Raw genomic sequence first — 23,699 nt, forward strand, 5'->3', positions numbered from 1 at the left:
AAAGCCCTCGCACAGAAATGAAGACCCAACACAGCCAAAAATAAATAAATAAATAAATAATTTATTAAAAAAAAAAAAAATTTCACACTTTGTATGGAAACACAAAAGACCCCGAATAGCCAAAGCAATCTTGAGAAACAAAAACAGAGCTGGAGGAATCAGGCTCTGGACTTCAGACTATACTACAAAACTACAGTAATCAACACAGTATGGTACTGGCACAAAAACACAAATATTGATCAATGGAACAGGATAGAAAGCCCAGAGATAAACCCACGCACATATGGTCACCTTATCTTTGATAAAGGAGGCAAGAACATACAATGGAGAAAAGACAGCCTCTTCAGTAAGTGGTGCTGGGAAAACTGGACAGCTACATGTAAAAGAATGAAATTAGAACACTCCCTAACACCATACACAAAAATAAACTCAAAATAGATTAAAGACCTAAATGTAAGGCCAGACACTATCAAACTCTTAGAGGAAAACATAGGCAGAACACTCCATGACATAAATCACAGCAAGATCCTTTTTGACCCACCTCTTAGGGAAATGGAAATAAAAACAAAAAAAAAAAAAGTGGGACCTAATGAAACTTCAAACCTTTTGCACAGCAAAGGGAACCATAAACAAGATGAAAAGACAACCATCAGAATGGAAGGAAATATTTGCAGATGAAGCAACTGACAAAGGATAAATCTCCAAAATTTACAAACAACTCATGCAGCTCAATATGAAAAAAACAAGTAACCCAATCCAAACATGGGCAGAAGACCTAAATAGACATTTCTCCAAATAAGATGTACAGATTGCCAACAAACACATGAAAGGGTGCTCAATGTCACTAATCATTAGAGAAATGCAAATCAAAACTACAATGAGGTATCACCTCACACCAGTCAGAATGGCCATCATCAAAAAAATCTACAAACAATAAATGCTGGAGAGGTTGTGGAGAAAAGGGAACCCTCTTGCACTGTTGGTGGGAATGTAAATTGATACAGCCACTATGGAGAACAGTATGGAGCTTCCTTAAAAAACTAAAAATAGAACTACCATACGACCCAGCAATCCGACTACTGGGCATATACCCTAGGAAAACCATAATTCAGAAAGAGTCATGAACCACAATGTCCCTTGCAGCTCTATTTACAATAGCCAGGACATGGAAACAACCAAAGTGTCCATTGACAGGTGAATGAATAAAGAAGATGTGGCACATATATACAATGGAATATTACTCAGCCATAAACATAAATGAAATTGAGTTATTTGTAGTGAGGTGGGTGGACCTAGAGTCTGTCATAAAGAGTGAAGTGAGTCAGAAAGAGAAAAACAAATACCGTATGCTAACACATATATATGGAATCTAAAAAAAAAAAAAAATGGTTCTGAAGAACCTAGGGGCAGAACAGGAATAAAGACGCAGACATAGAGAATGAACTTGAGGACACTGGGAGGGGGAAGGGTAAGCTGGGACGAAGTGAGAGAGTGGCATGGACATATATACACTACCAAATGTAAAATAGATAGCAGTGGGAAGCAGCCACATAGCACAGGGAGATCAGCTCGGTGCTTTGTGACCACCTAGAGTGGTAGGATAGGGAGGGTGGGAGGAAGACACAAGAGGGAAGAGATATGGGGATATATGTATATGTATAGCTGATTCACTTTGTTATAAAGCAGAAACTTACACATCATTGTAAAGCAATTATACTCCAATAAAGATGTTAAAAAAAAAAAAGAAATGATCAACCCATAAAAACAATTGAAGGAACCTTAAATGCATATTTACTAAATTCATGAAGCCAATCTGAAAAGACTACCTACTGTATGATTTCAAATATATGATATTCTGGAAAAGACAAAACTATGGAGACAATAAAAAAAATGTGGTTGCCAAGTGTTGGGAGAGGAAATGGAATGGATAGGTAGAAGACAGATTTTTAGCACAGTGAAACTATTCTGTATGATATTATAATTGTGGATACATACCATTGTAAATTTTTCAAACTCATAGAATGTACAAGTCCAGGAGTGAACCCTAATGTAAACTATGGACTTTAGATGATAGTGATATGTCAATTTAGGTCATCAGTTGTAACTGATATTTTATCTCTCATGGGAGTTGGTGTTAATGGGAAAGGTTATGCATGTGTAGGGGCCTGGAGTATATGGGAAATCTCTGTAACTCTGTTTAATTTTACTGAACCTAAACTGCTCTAAAAAATAAATTATTTTGTAAAAAAGAAAGTATGGTATTTTGGTAGAATCGTGGACAAATAGATCAATGGAACAGAACAGAGAGTTCAAAAATAGACCCACGTAAATATAATCAACTGATCTTTGACAAAGAAGTAACAGCAATACAAGGGAACAAAGATAGTCTCTTCAACAAATTATACCAGAACAACTGGACATCCACATGTTAAAAAGTGAATCTAGACACAGATCTTACACCCTTCACAAAAATTACCTCAGAATGGATCATGTAAATGTAAAATGCAAAAATATAAAACTCCTAAAAGATAACATAGGAGAAAATTAAGATGACCTTGCACATGGTGGTGAATGTTTAGATAGAATACCAAATGTACAATCCATGAAAGAAATAATTGACAAACTGGATGCCATTATAATTAAAATTTTCTGCTCTGTGAAAAACAATGACAAGAAAATGAGAAGACAAGCCACAGATGGGGAGAAAATATTTGCAAAAGATACATCTGATAAAGGACTGTTATTCAAAATATGCAAGGAACTCTTAAAACTCAACAATAAGAGAAAAAACACCCTGATTAAAAAATGTGCCAAAGAGGGGCTTCCCTGGTGGCGCAGTGGTTGGGAGTCCGCCTGCCGATGCAGGGGACACGGGTTCGTGCCCCGGGCCGGGAAGATCCCACATGCCGCGGAACAGCTGGGCCCGTGAGCCATGGCCGCTGAGCCTGCGCGTCCAGAGCCTGTGCCCCGCAACAGGAGAGGCCACAACAGTGAGAGGCCTGCGTACAGCAAAAAAAAAAAATGTGCCAAAGAACTTAACAGACACCTCACCAAAGAAGATATACAGATGACAAAGAAGTATATGAAAACATGCTCCACGTCATTTGCCATCAGGGAAATGCAAATTAAAATAACAATGAGGATACCACTACACACCTACTAGAATGGCCAAAATCTGGAACCCTGACAACACCATATACTGGCAAGGATGTGGAGTAATAGGAGTTCTCATTCACTGCTGGTGGGAATGCAAAATGGTGCAGCCACTCTGGAAGCCAGTTCGGCAGTTTCTTATACAACTAAACATACTCTTACCGTGTGATCCAGCAATCACTCTCCTTGGCATTTACCGAAAGAGTTGAAGACTTATGTCCACACAAAACCTGCACATGGATGTTTATAGCAGCCTCATGTATAATTGCCAAAACTAGGCATCAATCAAGATGTCCTTCAGTAGGTAAATGGATAAATAAGCTTTGGTATACCCAGACAATGAAATAGTGTTCAGCACTACAAAGAAATGAGCTATCGAGCCATTTAAAGACATGAGGGAAACTTAAATGCATATTACTAAGGGACAGAAGGCAATCTGAAAAGGTTATATACTGTAGGATTCCAACTCTATGACATTCTGGCCGGCCCCTGCCATTCCACCTCCAACCCCTGCCTGACTGCAACTGCCTGGGACACCTGGAGTCAGAGCCACCCGGTCAAGCCCTGCCTAATTCCTGACCCAGCACAACTGTGGGAAAGAAGAAAATGATTCTAGTTGTTTTAAGCCACTAAGATTTGTGATGATTTGTTAAGCAGCAATAGATAACTGAAACATTGACAATCAAATTAACCAAAAGTTGAGATATGAGTATATTGGATTATAGGAAGAGAAGAGGGGAGTAAAAGAAAGCTAAAAAATCTTCATCTACCAATGTTTATGTTAGTAGATAATGGATATATTTGATAAACCAGGAGATAGTGTATAATATATATTATACATGCTATAATGTATGTAGTTATATATAATATATTATATATAGCTATTATATATATGTTATAAAATATAGATATATATGAGAGAGAGAGAGAGAACAATTTCAAGGAGGAGAAAACAATTAAAGAGTTAAGAAGTGGTTATTTCTGGGGAACAGATTACAATGTGAGGTTGACAGGGACTACTCTTTTTTAAGTTTATTTTAATTGTAATAAAATACACATAACATTTACCATCTTAGCTATTTTTAAGAGACTGTATTCAATAGTAGTGTTAAATACATTCATGTTGTTGTGCAACCAATCTCCAGAATACTTCGTCCTGTAAAACTGCAAGTCTACACCCATTAAACAACAACCCCCATTCCTTCCTCCCTCCCTCTACCCCTGGCAGTTACCATACTGCTTTCTGTCTCTATGAACTGGAGGTACGTGCTAGGTACCTCATGTAAGTGTGGAATCATAAGTCTTTTACCACTGTTTAACTTTTTAATGTATATTCACTTATGACTGTGTTAAAGATAAAAAATTTAGAGAATAACGGAACACACACAGAAGACTCTTCTCTCCAATCTTTGACAAAGAAATACATGGCCCAGCACTGCATAAATACCATACATTTCTGGTACCTAGCAGGTATAAATCACAGTGGTGTGCCATCTCTATGGGATAAATGACATGCATGCACGTGGTTCTAGACTTTGAAATACTTGCGATTTGGTAGGGGAGAGAGAATGTGAAAATTGAAAACATAAAATAGATTACCCTGATTTAATCAGACAAGTGGTATGGGTGGCTAGAGCTATAGGAAATGAGAAGCTGAGAGTGAGCGCTAAGGTGAGGGAGACTGGAGAGGGCATTGCTAAGGAAGACAGGGGGCCCTTACCTTGGGGCTAAAGATAGGACCCAGTGCCCGAGTCTTATTCATTACACACAGGTTCTTTGGAACCTCGGGCACCTCAGCTCCACTCTGTCACTCTGTCCACTCTCCAATATTCTAGCGGTACCCTTTCCTGTGTCCCAGTGAGCCAGCCAATCTCAGAGTCCCCTATTAATATTATTATGGTAATATTGATATTAAACTCCTAGAAAATCAGCCATAACGATAATAATAATGACAAAGATCGCTTACGTGTATATAGTACTTTACATATCGCAAAACATTTAATTTTATCTTCATAACTGTGAAGTAGGCAAGAAATTATTGCACCCATTGTACAGATAAGGAATCAGGAGACTCGGAGAAGGTAAGTGAACCCCCTGATATCCCACAGCAAGTAGATGGCAAATTGGAACGCAAATTCATATCTTGTGACTCTGAGAATGGTAGATAAAGTCAATCCATCCAAAACACAAAGTGGTATAATTCTATTCATGCTGCCAGACTCCCTGGTCAAGCCAGAGCCACAGGGTTAGAAAGGAAGAAAGGGGAAAAGGTAACTCGAATTTTCATATTATCGATGGTATCTGAACTGATGCAGAGGAGTTAGGTTATAAATATATAATAATACTGTTGAAAGAACCATGGTGTCCAGTACTCACTGGATCTAACTAAAGGCAAAGGGTATTCTTGATGGAAGCAGCAATGGTTAGAAAATAGACTATTAGAGAAAAGAAAAGGAAAATGCAGAAAATGAATGTCAAGCCATGTGCTCAATTCTGAAAATACAAGGAAAATCATATCTAGGAATGAGCAAACAGTCTCCTTAAAGATCCTGGGGGAAAATACAGAACTCAAGAACACTCCCAGCTAGAGATGGGGAATTAAATGAGTTTTCAAGCTTAAGAGGCCTCGAGGGAGAGCGGAAGTAAAAAGCCAGAAACATCAACACCACTTCTGGGAGAGAAAAGCGGGGAGGATCTGACTTTTAAGCCTAGGAACTAGCTTTCAGGAGGGTAACATGGCCAGAAATAAAAAGGCTCATCAGTGATTCTAATATTGCCCTCCACCACCTGAAACAGGTGCAAAACCCAACTGAACAAAAGCAGCAAAAGCCTGACCAGATTCCCAAGCAGCTGTGAACCGTGGAATATTCACCAGGATTCAAACCGCAACACGAGCAGTGCCATCTAACAGTCATTTGTTTGTTTTGAGTTTACCAAGCACTCTAATACACGGCAATTGCGTGAATACAGTCTTTCTCATGTTTGATGAGGAAACTGAGGCCCGGAAAAGTAAAACAACTCATCCAAGTTCATATAGCTATTTAGTAGAACTAGAAATAACTCCGAGCTTTGGCATCTCAGCTGACTTTAGCTTGAAAACAATTTTTTTCGTGAAAGATTTTACTTGTTTTAAAGCTCAGAATTCTGCTTTTCTAAGCACTGGAACAGGTCCCATTTTAATTTGATGACTGATTAGTGCTTGTGTAAACCAGGGGTCCCCAACCCCCGGGCCACGGACCACTACGGGGTCCGCAGCCTGTTAGGAACCGGGTCACACAGCGGGAGGTGAGCGAAGCTTCATCTGCCGCTCCCCCTGGCTCACATTACCGTCTGAACCGTACCCTCCTCCCCACTCCCCGTGGAAAAATTGTCTTCCACGAAAATGGTCCCTGGTGCCAAAAAGGTTGGGAACCACTGGTGTAAACAGACTCATTCCTGCACTCATAGGTAATAGGAAATAGTGGAAAGAATGGTTTGGAATACATAGAGGAAAACCAGGTGGACATAGAATTCTCATCCATTTGAGGGAATGTAAACTTGATAAGCCAGGTGAATCCCTAGGGGAGAGAGAGAAAGCGAGCACCGCCCTATAGGGAGGTAAATATTTCCACTGGCCTCAAGGTCATTCAGAAGCACTATCATGACTTCAGAGCTCACAAGCCATAATCACCGTGGAAAAAAATTATAAACAGAAACCTCAATTAAACAGAGTCAGGAGACCAGAAGGGGGAGCTCTCATGCCCTGTGATGATAGCAAAGCTCACCAAAAAAGAAAGATGCCTCTTCTTCCCTTGCAAGGACTCAGCCAATGAGAAGCCATGGACTTTGTTTACTACAGCCCTCCGCACTTCCTTTCTCCTCTATAAAAGCGTTTTCCTTCCCTTGCCGGGGGATCTTGCATGTGGCCTGCCAGGGCTGCAGACCCTGAATTGCAATTCTCTGCTGATTCTGAATAAACCTATCTTTGCTGGAGAAGTATCTGGCAGTCTATTTGTTTTAGGTCAATAACCACTAAACCCTGCAACCCAGAGGCTCATAGGTGACAGAGCCAGCACCAGGCAAAAGGCTTGGCTCCTGTAGCTCTGCTTCTCCTTAGAGCAATTTCTTTCCATGCCCACATCACTGTCTTCTGATCTTCCTCTCCTTTCTCTCAGAAAAGACTCTAGCTTCAGTCATTTACACCTTAATATTATTTAAGGCTTTGTTATCTTTCCCCTAGGAGTTTGCATTTTAAGCCTTTTCTTTAATGGAAGAAAAACACCACATTAGTCAAAGGAATTTTAGCATTTGCCAACCCCTTTAAGGAAAATCTGCTCCCCCCAACAGAAATACACCCTAGCTAAAGAAGTTAGCCCCTAAAATATCAAAGCTATCCCCAGTTTTCTTTGGAAGAACAGAGAAAGAGTCACACAAATATGTAACATAAGAGGAAAAGAAATATCTATACAGGGTCTCCTTGGCATTAAAAATAATGAACCAGACACTTGAATATAAGGAAAGAAGTAGATTTGGGAATAACAACACAACAAAACCCCTGTAGTGATTCTGTGTTCTGGTTATGTCTCCTGTTCCCCAGTCAGCCTGCCTAATGCAAAAGTCAAAAAAATTAAATGTACTCCCTATAGCTGCTCCTCTGGCCGTCTTACAAACAGTAATATGGTGTCTGCTAACAGGTAAATGCATCAGTTTAAATAGCCCTAGCTCTATGTCTAGAAGTTCTTTCTGTATGTAACATAGACCTGAAGGCTGTTCCTCTCGTGTATATGTTGAATTCGTACAATGGGCTCAGCACTGTGTCTGGTGCCAAATATAAGAACTTGGACTCTGGTAGGGAAGACACATACTGCAAGGAAATTAACAACAAATGAAACAGAATAGTGTATTGGTCTCTGCATCTTCTCATTTCAAATTACTCTTTCCTCCATTCCAATGCAGCAGCCTACCTACCCTCATGATGTGCGCGCACGCGCGCGCGCACACACACACACACACACACACACTGTTTCTGTTTTTCCAAATTCACACTCCAACCTCCTGGTCTTTTGATCTACTTGCTCAAGTACCCCAGCTATAGCAATTCTTCAACATCACTTTGGAACTGCAATGCACTTTCTCACATCATTTCTCTCTCTCTCCCTCTCTCTCTCTCTCTTTCTCACCACTTCTCCCTCCTATACTCTTTGGATCCCATGTTCCATCTTAATAGTCACTTCCTTACGAATCCCCTCAATGCTCTTGCCCCTCTCCTTGTATTGCTGTACTCCCCTGACAAACCTCCCTGCTTGGATGTATTAGGCACCTTCCTTCACCATGCCTGTCCCTGAGTTCTGGAAGCAGCATATTCCACATCTGGGAATACCGTTCAAACTCATTTACTAAGTGGCAGGAAGACCACAGGTTTCAAGTATGTCCAGAGTAGGAAAGGACTCTATAACAAGTCCAAGCAGTGAAGCATTGATGCATTCCACACTATACCCTAACCATCCGACCTGGCAAAACCTATGATTCTAGAGGTATATTTGGTAGGGGAAAAAAATGCCTTGAGGAGTTTATGGTAAACTCCTGCAGGAGACTCACAACACAAATCTCAAGAGTTCTGGAGCAAGACCATTATATATGCAGCAGAGAACTATATACTATTTTTAAAACTTCTTCTAGTGTGCTACTGGGCTAGGAGAGCGATGGAGAGTCTTGTCATAAGACATCGAGTGACCATACAGCTGAAGTTGCTCCTCATGAACAGGGTTCTGTAAGGCCCAAGTCATAAGATGGGCCCACCCGTGATACATCATAAGACTGAAGTAGTACACCTAGGATTGAGCATGCGGAGGGCACAAAAAAATGAAGTGGGTAGCACAGACCCCCAGGTCCTCCCCCACTGTGGTAAGCATTTCTCCCTCAACTCACACCTATGGCCACCTGGGAGTCCTGCATGAACAGCTGACAGAGGAGGAAGAAGGCAGAACATGATTCACAGAGTGACTTGATATGTAGGTGCCAAAAATGGACCATTAGTGCACTCAGGGGTGACACTAAAAGACAGCATCTATGCGTGTTGCACCTGGTCATCCACTGTATGTCGAAGGAGAAGTGCCATGAAGCAAGAATACACACAGACTTCTGGACAGAAGTGAATGACTTGACTGGTTGTTCAGGGGCATGGAAGGAAAATGGAAGATGAAGGACAAGGAGGCTTGGGAAAGAGGCATATGGATGGAACTATGGGGAGAAACATAAAGTGTGGAGATATTTCTATCACATATTAATTCTCCTCAGATAGCATCCACCACAGAAAAGGCATCAAGCAATCAAGGAGGCAGAATGGTGTAGCCAGCTGACATCAGCCAGCCTCTGTCATTGGCTACTCCAGCGCTGGCATGATGGGCTCATGACTGGAGTAGCCATGGTTCAGGGATAAAGGACATGCATGGTCAACAAAATGGGCTCTCATTCAACAAGCCTGATCGTCCTACTGCTACTGCCAAATATCTATCTTGCTAGCAACAGAGACCAACTCTGAGTGCCTGATACAGCATCATTCTTTGAAAAGACCAACCAGCCAGCTGGTGGCAAGTTGATTACACCAGATCCCTTCTCCCTGGAAGGGGTAGCAATTCATCTATTGGAATTTGACAGTTTACCTTTCTCTTTCATGCCTACAAGTTCTTGGCCAGCACCATTATTGGAGGGTTTATAGAGCATTTGGTCTACCAACACAGAATCTTGCACAACAGTGCATTAGACCAAGGAGGTGACATAGTGTGGCACATAACCATGAGATCAACTGGTCCCACCATATTGTTCATCTCTCTAGAAGCTGCCACATTGACAAAGAGACAGAACAGCCCATTGAAGGTGCAACTGAGGTGGCAGTTTAGAGATGATACCCATAGGGTATATACACAGCTTACACCTAAAGCAATGACGATTACATTGTGCTGTGTCACAAGAGGAAGAATGCATGGGTCGGGGAAGCAAGGAGTAAAAGTAGGAGTGTCCCCACTTACTATCACCCCCAGCAACCCACTAGGGGAATGCATGCTGCTCCGCCCTGCAACTTCAGACTCTGTTGGTCTTGAGGTCCTCTTTCCCATAGGAGTAGCACTTCTACCAGGGGAGTCATGAGTGATCCACTCAACTTTAAGCTACAGCTGCCACCTAGTCACTTTGAGCTCCTCGTTCCAAAGACCAGCAGATGAGGAAAGGTGTCTCCAGGCTAGCAGAAGTCACTGATCTTGCTCATCAGCAGGCGGTAGGGCGACTATTACACAAGAAGGAGCCGGGTGACCCACTGGTTCATCTCTTGGTATTCCACTGCCCAATTTGACGACACATGAACAAGTACAGCAGCCATGGATCTCAGGTATTTCTGAAATGAACAGGGGTTCCGCCCTCACCACATAAAGTAAGCCAGCAGCTGTGCGAGCCAAGGGTGAGGGGATTTAGAATGAACACAGAGGAAGGATACACTGAGCATCAGTTGCAGCCTTGAGACCAGCTGCAGTAGAAAGATATTTCATCCCACTAACTTTGCTCTTCTAGGTTTTCCCAGGAAAAGAGACCAACCAGGATCTCTGAGAATTTCTTTCCAGGTAGGGTGAATGTAAGTACATCATGTGATGAGGGAGGAGTTTACTTTGAACCAGAAGTCAGGTTGAATTGTAAGCTTGCCTAGACTGTATTTTAACCACTCAAATTGACTGGAAATTTATAGGATCTGCCAAACATTCACCAAGAGGTAGGAAATTATGTGAACAAGGTTGAAAGCAGTCACTGGAAAAACAGATAGAGCTGTTTCAAGTTTATATCCAAATGAACTGAGAATCCTCGATGAACTGTTTATTCCTGTTACTTGTTTATTGTCTGTCCTACTCCTTTGTAACATCCAGGAGGCAGGAATCACCACATCATCTAGCACCCAGTACAGCCCTGGTAACAAAGCAGTTACCAAAACATAGCTGTGGCTGTTGTACATATGAAACAAGTCATAAATTGTGTGCAGAAGCTGTAAGATCTGAAAGCAGAGGGAAAGCAATAAACATGGGTGGACAGAGAAGTCTTCATGGGATTAAACCAGACTCTGAAATGTATCTGAATTTCCCTTCTTTCTCCTTGTAGAGTAGGGTCAGCCCTCTTTGCTTTCAGCGGTAGCTTTTTGGTCCCATGTAACTGCACAAACAAGTTGTTCAAAAAGATCAATGCTTTCCATAATGTATGTGAAGTCTTTAGAAATATAACAGCATCCACACTCTTTACACTAGCCAAGACATGGAAGCAACCTAAATGTCCATCGACAGAGGAGTGGATAAAGGTGTGGTACTTAGATACAATGGAATACTACTCAGCCATAAAAAGAATGAAACAATGTCATTTGCAGCAACACGGATGGACCTAGAGATGATCATACTAAGTGAAGTAAGCCAAACAGAGAATGATAAATATCATAAGATATCACTTATATGTGGAATCTTTTTAAAAATGGTACAAATGAACTTATTTACAAAACAGAAACAGAGTCGCAGATGTAGAAAACAAAGTTATGGTTACTGGGGGGAAAGGTGGGGGAGAGATAAAATGGGAGATTGGGATTGACATATACACACTACTATATATAAAATAGGTAACTAATAAGGACCTACTGTATAGCACAGGGAACTCTACTCAATACTCTGTAATGACCTATATGGGAAAAGAATCTAAAAAAGAGTGGGTATATGTATATATATAACTGATTCACTTTGCTGTACACCTGAAACTAACACAACATTGTAAATCAACTATACTCCAATAAAAAATTTTAAAAAAGAAAGAAATATAACAGCATTGCTCCCAAAAGATTAATCAATTTAGTAATCACTAACTATTAAACTCCTCCTACGCACTTAGTGTTGTGCTAACTGCCTCTTAGTAACTAAATCTCCTTGCGAAGGTCCAAGACAGAGTTAACACGGGATTCATCTCTACATTTAAGAATATTATAGTGGAGTTCTAGGATGATTTGTTTTATGTTTAAAGGTCAGTGAACAAAATTTAATAACAGAACTATGGAAATGCTACTGTCATCCCAAACCTCCCCTTTCAAGTAAACAGAAAACACTACAACTTCTGCCATGTGGATCCAAGGACATTAAAGAGGCTAGATCCTCCAAAGGCAAGTGAGAGAATTAAAAAGTCCGGAATATGGAAGCTCTAAAGTGACTGGTTCAGATATTTTACTCTGATCAGTAAAATTTTCTCAACAAAACACTTTAAGGGTTTGAAATGTATAAAAACTGAGAATTCCAGCCTTTTTAAATTAGTCCAGCTTCTTTATTTTTAGTTAAAGTAGCTGTGCCTAACATTTCTACCAAACAAATCCTCCAATTCTGTGAAATGTAGGGAAAGTTCATCTCTCCAAGTGTGCAGCGGTCAACTTCCAACTTTCTTGGGCAAAGATGTCTGTCTGCTGAGCCTAGTATGCGTGGTTTCATGAGTATATACAAAAGCATGGCTCTAACAATAAAATTCAAGTGGAATTCCAAAGAGGAAAACCCCTCTATTCCAAAAAGCTAAATGCCCAGAGCAGAAGCTCTTTCCTATGGCACCTACCCATAATGCTCTCTTCTTGTCCACCTGTACCATACATGGTGTGTACTGAGCTACCTTGAGTCGTGAGCTGTCATAAGCTCCTTGGGACCATGCGTCTCACGTGATGCCTTGCATAATAAGATGCTCAGTACTTGTATATGAGAGGTGAAGGGTGGAAGTAGATAATTGTATAGTCAGTGTCTGTTCATAAGCCTGTGAGAAGCTCCTCTAGAACTAGAACAGAAAATACAGATAGTACATATCTCTCTCACCGCGCCACCCCCTTTTTAATGAAAGGCGGGGTGGGTCTGGAAGGAGAGAAAGAGGAAAAGGAATAAGAGAAAGGAAAACAGGGACAAAAAACGTACCCTAATATAACTTCTGCTTGTCATCCTAGCTTTTGCTTCCCCCCAAGGGCAAGAATTACCCTCCTAGAATTTTCTATGCCTGTGAGTTGGGTAGATGAATGTGGACTGAGCGTGAAGGTTCATTGTGATGATTATTTCTGGAGCCATCATATTTTCCAACATCTCTTTTATGTAATGAAGAGTTTAGGTTCAAGAACTGACCTCTGGGGCTTCCCTGGTGGCGCAGTGGTTGAGAGTCCGCCTGCCGATGCAAGGGACACGGGTTCGTGCCCCGGTCCGGGAAGATCCCACATGCCGCGGAGCGGCTGGGCCCGTGAGCCATGGCCGCTGAGCCTGCGCGTCTGGAGCCTGTGCTCCGCAATGGGAGACGCCACAGCAGTGAGAGGCCCGCGTACCGCAAAAAAAAAAAAAAAAAAAAAGAACTGACCTCTTCACTAAGTAAACAATTTTTCCCTGAATTAAACTCTTCTAGCATTCGTAACTAATATTAGAGTACTTGTCATCTGCATACTCTAAAATTGTCCTACATGCTGGAGAATTTTCCTATGAAATGGACACACTGACTTTGTGTGCAGTGAACATTTATGTGCTTTTCCAAACTTGGTCAAGAATAGGGCTTTTTTTAAAAGCTTGGCAGACTATTGGAAAAAGCCTTTCTTTTGAAGTACATACAAAGATTATTCTGGAAAGCTGGAAAGTGAGGGCATATAAGTTTACCAGATAGTCCAAAGGAAAGATAATTGGTTTCCTTGAAAAGGAGTAACTGCTTTATTCCCTTTCACATCCATAGGAGCAGTAGGTACCTAAGAAAGGAAACAGATGCTTTCTTTTGAACTCATTTATAAGCCATAATTTTGTATTTTCTGGTACATATAACACTCATTTTGTGTATCATTAACTGTTTGTTCATCTTTTTAACTGGTTTAAAATAAATTAAATACGTGAGCCATGGCCGCTGAGCCTGCGCGTCCGGAGCCTGTGCTCCGCAACGGTAGAGGCCACAACAGTGAGAGGCCCGCGTACAGCAAAAAAAATAAAATAAAATAAATTAAATGGCTTTTAATTTAATTGTGCCTTTCAAAAGCTTTCTTACAATAAAAGTAATATGTATTCATCTTGTTTTCATCATTTAATATATTGTGAGCTCTTTTTCCCATCATTAAACAGTCTTAACAATCTTTTTAAAATAAATTTATTTATTTATTTATTTGTTTGTTTGTTTATCTATCTATCTATCTTTGGCTGCATTGGGTCTTTGTTGCTGCGCACTGGCTTTTCTCTAGTTGTGGCGAGCAGGGGTTACTCTTCACTGTGATTTAACACTTGGGTGATCTGGAATCCTTTTCCTAATGTTCACCTTTAGTACAGAATCAAGCTGCCTTTGGTAAGATTTTCCATTTGTCATCAATATTTTTAGACTTCAAGCGTATCCCCAAGGAGATGTTAAACATCAGGATGAAAATATCCGTTGGGATTTTCAGTATTAAGATGGCCTTCTTCTCTCAAAACTCTCTCCAAAACGAGAAGGAAAAGAAGCAGAAAGAGAAATTCCATATAAAGTCAGAAAGTAGATGTAGGAAGGCTTAATGACTTCGAAGAGAAAAAGGTCAAACCTAAGGGCATACAAAAGAAGAGGCCAGTGAAAGAGAAACTAACTCACTCTCAAGAACTCTAGAGGAATTCAGGAAATATTAAGTACCAGATAGAAGGCAGAGGTGAGCCAGAGGCAGCAGGTAAGCTGCAAGACCCCAACCTTCACCTGGCATTTTCAATTAATTCTCCTTCCCATAGGAGACAAAGATCAAGTCTCTGGTGACATTGAACCAGAGAAGATCAAGTCTAGAGGACATTAGGCCTGGGGAGGAGAGGGGGTTTGGTCAGGAGCAAAACTAAAAACTAAAAGATAAAGTAAAAATTTGCATATTGAATATGAGAACCTCAGCCCCTCCCACTGCATAGCTACAAAATAATGGCAGCCAGGCTTCTTATAATCCTCGGGCAGGAGATTGGATGATCGCCTCTTGGAGAAACTGAAGGACACATGAACAGAGGCCTACAGATGCTGAAATTCGGAGGTCCCCAACAAAAAAGCTAGCCAGCCACCCATCCAATTGTCCTATTGTTAAACCCATCAGACAACAAATCTTGCACAGCACACTCATTTATTTAATACATATTTATGAGGTGACTACTATGTTTTATTTTTGTTTGTTTGTTTTTTGTTTTTTTGCGGTACGCGGGCCTCTCACTGTTGTGGCCTCTGCCGTTGTGGAGCACAGGCTCCGGACGCGCAGGCTCAGCGGGCATGGCTCACGGGCCCAGCTGCTCCGCGGCATGTGGGATCTTCCCGGACCGGGGCACGAACCCGCGTCGCCTGCATCGGCAGGCAGACTCTCAACCACTGCGCCACCAGGGAAGCCCGAACACTATGTTTTAATACAAGGGATTCAGCAGTAAAGAAAACAGATAGAAAGCCCTATGTTCATAGAGCTTCCATTCTAGTGGAGGATAACATAATAAACACAAGAAATAGATAAATGATATAGTATATGGAGGAAAATAAAGCAGAAAAAGGGAGAGTGCCAGGAATTCTAAATAAGGTGGTCAGAGAAGGGTCCTCTGAGGTGACACTTGAACACAGACTTGAAGGAGTTGAGAGAGTGAGCTATGTGGAAACCTGGGAGAAGAGAGTTCTAGGAGGAGGAGAGAGAAAATGCAAAAGCCCTAAGATTCCTGTGGCTCTAGCAGAGTGAACAAGAATGACGATGGTAGGAAATGATGTCAGAGAGGTAATAGGGAGCCAGAGCAGGTATGGCCTTGTAGACCATTTGTGGCAGAGAGACTCAAGGTGGCACCCCATAATCCTGACTTCTGATGTTCACGCCTTTGTGTTGTTCCCTCCTGTGTGTGGACAAGATTTGTGACTTGATTTTAACCAAAAGATTATGGCAAAGATGATAGGATGTCATTCTTGTGATTAAGTTACATTGTATAAGATTCTGCTTTGCTAGTAGACTTGCCCTAGTGCCTCTCTCTCTCTCTCTCTCTCTCTCTCTCCCCACCCCCAACCCACCACCACCACCTTGCTGGTTTGAGGAAGCAAACTTCTGTGAATCCCACAACCGCAAGGAACTGAATGCTGCCAACCATCACTCAAGTTAGAAAACAGGTGCTTCCCTGGTCGAGGCTCCAGATGAGAACCTAACCCTGGCCAACAGCTTAACTGCAGCCTTGTGAGACTCTAAGCAGAGGACCCAGCTGAGTCATGCCTGGACTTCGGAACCACAGAAACTAAAATAATAAATGTGTGTTGTTTTAAGCCTCTAAATTTGTGGCAACTTATTACACAGCATAGAAAACTAATACCTTATTGTAAGGACTTAGGCTTTTACTTGGAATAAGATGGGAAGCCATTGGGGCATTTGCAACAGAAGTGATATAATATGGCTTACGTTTTTAAAAGATAACTCTAGCCTCTGTTGAGAAGAGTCTATAAGGCATAGGTATGGAAGCAGGGGAGACCAATTAGGAGAGTATTGCAATAATCTAGGCAAGAGACAACGGTGGTTTGGACCAAGATGGTACAGGTGAATGTGGTGAGAAGGAGGATTCTAGATAAATTTTGAGATGCACAAATAGACTGTTAGACCTCATCCTTACATATGATGAGACAGCACAGGATCATCAGACATTTGAGAAATATTAGGAATATTTCTAATATAGTAGGAGAAAAGAAAACAAACAAACAAACAAAACCTCAGAGAAAACAGATATAACCAGGGAGCAGAAGAAAACTCATTAGAATATCAGAGAAATGAGAAAAGCTATTTCATCCTTGAAATAATAACAGAATACTATATATAAAAGTTTTAAAGTAATAATCCAAGAACCCAAAAAGGACTCTTCAAGTTAAAAATATATGAAATTTTTAAATCTATGAAAATGTCCTTAAAAATCGAAGTAAAACAAAAAGACCAAGACATGAACAATAATACTGAAAAGGAAAGGAAAGTATAAGTGATACAGGAAGTCCAATTTCTAAATAATAATTCCAGACAGAGAACAAAGAAAACGTGAGAAGGAAATTTTCAAAAAGAATTGCTAAAAAAAAAATAACTTATAAAAAAATTTTTTAAAAGGGAAAATTTCTGAGAACTAAAGGACATCATCTTCCAGACTGAAAGGGCCTACCGACCAACTGTCCAACACAGTGACTGAAAAACAACACAGACCAGGCAAATTATTATAAATGTTCAGAACACTAGAGTTAAATAAAAGATCCTAAAACCTCCAGAGGGAAGAAACAGGCTATCTACAAAGAACTGGAAATCAAATGGTATCAGACTTATTGAGAGAAACACTGAAGCTGGAAAGCACTAGAACGCCTTCAGAATTCTCATGTGTTGGGAAATTATTTTTTATCTAGAATTCTACACCCAAAAACATGAGAGTGGAAAATAAACACAAATTTTTTTTCAGTTTCTAAAGATTTATCTCCCATATACTCTTTTTCAAAAAGCTACTGAAAGATGTATTTCACCAAAATAGAGGATTAAACCAAGAAAAAGAGAGGTATGAGAGCCAGGAATTGGGGCTAGAACACAGAAGATGAGCTGAACTGAAGGACTTCTCAGATGATGGAAAAAAGAAGTTCTAGGAAAACCCCATATGTGTTCCTGGAGAAGGACAGGTCCAGACTGGGAGGAAAGGACAGAAGGCTGCCAAAGGGATACCTCCAGGAAAGAAACATGAAACTGAAAGCTAAATTTTGCATCTATTAGAATAGAGACAATAAATAACATCTAAAACAATAACCCAAGAGATCATAGTACATAAATATTGGTTTTGAAAATATAAAGAAAACCTGAAAAAGTGGTTTAATAGGTTGAAGGTGGTTGCCTCTTGGATTGGGAGAGAGCATGGGATCACTGATTTTTGTTATTAGCCCTACTTGAATTTTAGATATATGTTAATTTATTCTATTACCACTAGTAAAAATTAGATTTTAAAAATTTAAGTGGTTTATAACCCAGAATTTGGCAACATCACAGCGGGGGGAAATGCAATATTTTGCATTAAAATGAAATATTTAAAAAATATTTTTACAGGTCATTTGCAGAAATAAAATATTTCAACCACAATTGTTGAGAATTTTATCTCTTTCCTCTCCAGCTTCCCTTCTATCACACTTCTAGAGTTGGCACCATTAGAGTAGAGATGATTTGGGGAATCTGGGTAAGGGGAAGTTGAATTGTGGATACATTTAGTTTTGCTTTACTGGGAAATATTTATAAGGCTCTTCTATGTAGAGTTGTTTTTGCTTTCTCTTGTAATCTAAGAAAGACCCCCAGGAATGCTCCTACTGTCCACCATATCAGGTATCTATCCTGATATGAAGGTGCAGAAGTATGTGAGTGGTGCAGGAGAATCAAGGTTTGAAATGTACATAACTAGAAGCTAGCCTATGGAAAATTCTTCCAATCATCAGACATGTGAAACTGTGAATGAAGGATAAAGTTTTCATTGATGCCAGGTCAAAAAAGAAGTTTTCTCCTAAAAGAAATATACTTGATAGTAAGGCAAATATAAAAAAAGAAAACAACATTTTTTTTCTTTGTTGGTGGGAATCATACAAAACAGAATTTATCAGAATACTTGTCTTTAAATTTCCTGCTGACTTAACATGAAATATGAGTTTGATGAAGACAGTATAAATTAACATTAAGCTACTAAAATGAGAGCATCAGTGACAAACTGGTTAATGAGTATTGTCAATTTAAGGGCTACTTATGATTGGTCACTGCACACACACAAAAATCTTTTTATCTTATAGCTTACATATAAAAGAAACTAGAAGCTTTCCCAAATCTGATAACAATCCTAACAATTTATATGATCGTAATGAGCTGTGAAGCTAAAAGGAACTTTTCTAAATCATTACCAATAGAAATGAAATTTGATCGACCATGTTAAAGGAAAGACGGAATTATCCTTCCTGTCTCCATAGAAAATGATATTCATTGTCATGTGAAGAGAGGACCAGAGGATGCTGCAGGGAAAAAGTCTAAGAGAGGTATGACAGGCAGTTAACTAATTTTAAACATAGTAAGTGTTTATGACGTTTGTGGTACTTATCAGCTTTTAATATTTTTGTATTTTGTTGCCATTTCTCGTTTCATGGTAAATGCATGCCCAAGTTCCTACCTAATTTTGTATTTCTAATTTTGATTCTTTGTTTAAAGACAGGGCCCCCAAATTGAATAATCTTTGTGTCCCGTAATACCTGAATCTGCCCTTGGTGGAACTTCCACAGACGTAGAACATCATCTAGTTCAGTAATTCTCAAGGGAGGCAGTACTGCCTGCACCCCCTTACCCCCACTCCAGCATGTTTTCGAAATTGTGGTGGGTGTTTTTGTTGTTCTCCCAGTAATTTGGAGTGAACCTCTGAGCATTTGGTAGGGGTGGTGAGGGCCACTCAACATCCTGCACCGTAGGAAAGAGTTCCACCCACAGAAAACTGTCTCACTCCTCCTCTGACTTCCCAAGGTCCAGCCAGCCAATTACATAAGTGAAAGTGTGTGTTTAATTATCTGAGCCTAGAACAAAACTCCTTTCTACATATAAGCACATGATTTTTTTTTTTGGTTTTTTTTTTTTTTTTTTTGCACAGTTTAAATATATACTGCCTTTTTTTTTTTTTAGGAAAGCAACCCAGAAGGGAAGATCATGCTTTATTTTGTTTGGAACTTTACCAAGAAACCTTCACCATTTTGGAAAGTCAAATCACTGACAGCAATACCGCTAGTTGTATTTGATGGTCAATAAAAATGACAAATGAATGCCAACACCACACAGAGTTGCAGCATTTGTAGCTGTCACATTTATGGTGATTTTACGTATAGCTGCAGGTATCTGATGACTTTATATCTTCTGGTGTAGGTGGGCCTGAGCATTTACATATTGAAATACATATTGTTTTATATAAAATACTTTCCTTTTATTTCTTTTTTCTGTTACAGTTAAGATACTATATTGATTTTTAAAATCATGTATGTTAAGTAGATTATATTATCTCTGAATTCCATTTCAGAATAGTAAAAGAGGAGCTTCAAATAAAAGAGAAGACAATAGTATGGCTGAAAACCACTGATTAAGTTTAACTGCCTCATTTCATAATAAAGAAACTGAGGCTATACCTATTCAATCTATACAGGTTACAAAGTCTGTCAATAACAGTGCTAGGACCAGAACCTAGGACCCCTCTCTGCTTTCAGGGCCCATAGCACCAGACCAAGCAACTTTCCAATATTCTCAGATATTACCAAGAATCTAACCACTGTTAAAATAGGAATGCCACAGAGAAAGGGAGGTGAAACAATGTCCAACATTAAGACCTACACTTGAATGGTATGATCTTATTCTTTTTAAGTGGCCCAGAAGTTTAGAGAATCTTCCTGCCTGGATCAGACACTGGGAAGAGTGTCAAAGTTGTAAAAGTCATTAAGAAAGGTTGTGGAGAGAAAGTGACCAAAAATGCCAAAGACAAACATCCTCAGCAGCAGTCTTTTGCCAAAGGTTAATGCTGAGAGTAATCCTACTGGAGAAGACATTTCATGTGCCATCTGACCTGGCAGTGGCATTGCCATGACCAGTGCATCCCACCCCTGCAGTCTCAGCACCCATCTGACCTGGAGGCAGGGAAGGAGGGTAATGTCACTAGTCATAGGGACTGTCCTAGAAGAATGGCCATTGCTATGACACTTGAGAGAACGCTCATGTAAATGGGCTTAATTCCAACCATCTTGAGTCAGGCTCAAAATATTAATTTCCTGAGCATACAGGATCCTGCCTGGATTGAAGTGCAAAAAAACAGCTGAGTTTCCCAAGTAACCTAGAAATCCACACTGAAAAAGGAAGGTAGTTTCTTTCAAACAATCCAAGGATTGGCAATGAGGATGAAGAAGAGGCCAGACCCGCCATTCAAGCATGAGTAGCTTAATTCTGGTACGTTTTCAAGAATCAGGAAAACCAACCATAAAATTAGCTTCAATAGATAATATTATACATGCATGTGTGTAAAACCACACTTTTATCCCCCCACCATTACCACCCCAAACCAGCTCTTCCTTCTATTTCCATCCAGGGTACCATTATTCTTATAAACTCAAAACCTCAGCCTTTAGACTATACCTGGTCCCTCACTCTGTACATTCAATCAGTTGCTAGATTTCCTCTGAAACTTTCTTATGTCCCAGTTTTGTACTCTTTCTGCTACTAGTTTAAGCCTCATGCTCTTTCGCCTGAATACCATAGGAACTGCCTAACCTGTCTTTCTCCCTTTTCTCCATTTGTCTTGCCAGGTAAGGATCCTAAAGGGCAGGACCAATTATATCATTCCATCCACACATTTATTTGCTCATTCTTTCTTTCATTCATGCATCAAATACTTGGACCATTATGTGCCAGGCAATTGGAATACACTGGTGAGTGTGTCACAGCCCCCCCTGAAGGAGCTTCCCACCTGGAGATGGATACAGAAAATTCAGCAAGTGTTAGAGTTCGGAGAGATGGGTGGTATGACAGGGTGACCATGGGGGAGGGGGCACCCTGCACCAGGGTCCAACTCAGTTAGGGGACAGGGAAGACCTTTGGAGGAAATGATAGGTGAAACCTCAAGAATAAGTTAGCGTGGGCCATAAATAAAGGGATGGGAGAGAAGGTGGAGACACAGAGGCAATAGAACAGGGAGTCTTGGTGAACAGCAAGTAGCTCATCATTTCAGTGGGTGTGTACCTGCAAGTGGATGTAGAAGGAATAAGCTAAAAAGACCACTGGAGGGAGGATCAAGGGTATTATAAACTCTGCTAAAACTCTTCAAATACTTACCAAATTAAATGCCCTTTCCTCATCCTGGCACTCAAGGCTCTATCCACTGTGACTTGGTCTACCTCCTGGTCTTCTTTCCCGCTCTCTAGACTTTTATTCTGACACTGACTGTTCTATGATGAGGCTTATACGTCTTCCCTCTTCCTCTCTCCTCGGTCACCCTAACCTTGGCATTGGTTCTCAAAACACACACACACACACACACACACACACACACACATATACATCCCAAAGGTGGGCCTCACTTTAAGAAAATTCAATATGGGAAATCCAGGAGTGGTAAATAGGTATATAATAGGTTGAGGAAAGACAGGATAAATCACGCCTCAACGTACTCAAAGTTAATCACAGTGATTCTAAGTAGCAGTTCTTGAGTATATGACAGTGTTATCTTATATGCCATGAACAGCTTTACAAAGTCCCTGAGCTAGAGGGAAAAAACTTAAAGCTTCATATGTAAGGAACTACTTTTGAATCAAAGACAAATTAGAAATAAAGATAGTCATCTCTCTTCTCTGAATGGGAATCAAGAAGAAAGTCACATTCTATTTACTGAAATTCATCTTACACATCACTTTTTAGAAATGTATTTCTTGCAAAAGTAAAATAGACTTGAATTATTCACTAAAAAACTAGCTAAATAAATAAATAATTCACTAATACCTTCACTCATCCAACATTTACTGGATACATCCATGTGCCAGGCAGTACAGTACACAGAAGGGATAGAGGCTTGAATAAGGTGAGCTTTGAGAGTATATTATTTGGTAGGAAAAGAGTCCCATATCAGAAAATACAATAGGCGCTAACACTGACCTTGGCAGCCTGTAAGGGTCAAGCAGGAGCCATTTCAGATGAGATGGTGAAATCATAGGGTGGGGGTGGGGGGAAGTATCTGAAGTTCAGATCATAGTTCTGACTCTGCCAGTAAGTTACTATATGGTTTTAGGGCAAAACACATACAATTTGGGCCCCAATTTCTCCACCTATAATGTGAGGGAGTGGATCAGTTGATTCTGAAGTCCCTTTAATCCAATAGCAATCAAAACTGAGAATAATTATCAGAGGCTTGGCTTTGAACAGTTGGTAGACCAGTGAATATGCAAGTAACTAAGGATGATCACTGGAGTGCAGAAGGGGACGATGATACTGTGTTTGATGTGATCATGTGTGTACACAGGATGGAACATGAACATGATGAAGAGATGAAGAAACTGAAGCATCACAAAATTAAATGCCCAAGATGATACCACAGTTCTGCTGTAAAATGCACAGATAATTTGCATGAGGTTGTTTACTATATTACTCTCTAATTGGTCTCCACTTGTTCTCCAAAATGAGTGATTTATTTAGAACTTACATGTATTGATAGATAACCAACAAGGACCTACTGTGTAGCATGGGGAATGCTACTCAATATTCTGTGATAACTTATATGAGAAAAGAATCTAAAAAGGAATGAATGTATGTATTATATATGTATAACTGAATCACTTTGCTGTACACCTGAAACTAACACAACATTGTAAATCAACTATACTCCAATAAAATTAAAATTTAAAAAAAGACAGAGAGTCTCAGAATGCTTCTGGCATTAGATCATCTATTTGGTTTGTATATTGTCTGCTTCCCCCACTACAGTGTAAGATCCATGTGGGCAGGAACTGTGTCTCCCATACCTTGCACTGGGCCTGATACAGAATAAGCACTTTATAAATATTTT

General features: G+C 40.1%; 1 long non-coding RNA gene across 2 annotated transcripts in view; it reads left to right on the forward strand.

Annotated features, from left to right (window-relative positions):
* LOC132598153 (uncharacterized) overlaps nt 1-23,499 on the forward strand; it is a 45,189-nt gene extending 21,690 nt beyond the window's left edge. The window contains exons 2-5 of one of the 2 annotated variants that reach the window (XR_009565922.1): nt 10,696-10,745; nt 16,185-16,393; nt 19,036-19,161; nt 19,793-23,499. This is a non-coding gene — a long non-coding RNA (uncharacterized lncRNA). The remainder of the gene's footprint in view (nt 1-10,695; nt 10,746-16,184; nt 16,394-19,035; nt 19,162-19,792) is intronic. The other variant, XR_009565921.1, reaches the window with a different exon arrangement.
* Nucleotides 23,500-23,699: the final 200 nt, after the last annotated feature.

This window comes from Globicephala melas, chromosome 11 (genome assembly GCF_963455315.2).
Source record: "Globicephala melas chromosome 11, mGloMel1.2, whole genome shotgun sequence".
Lineage (NCBI taxonomy): Eukaryota > Metazoa > Chordata > Mammalia > Artiodactyla > Delphinidae > Globicephala > Globicephala melas.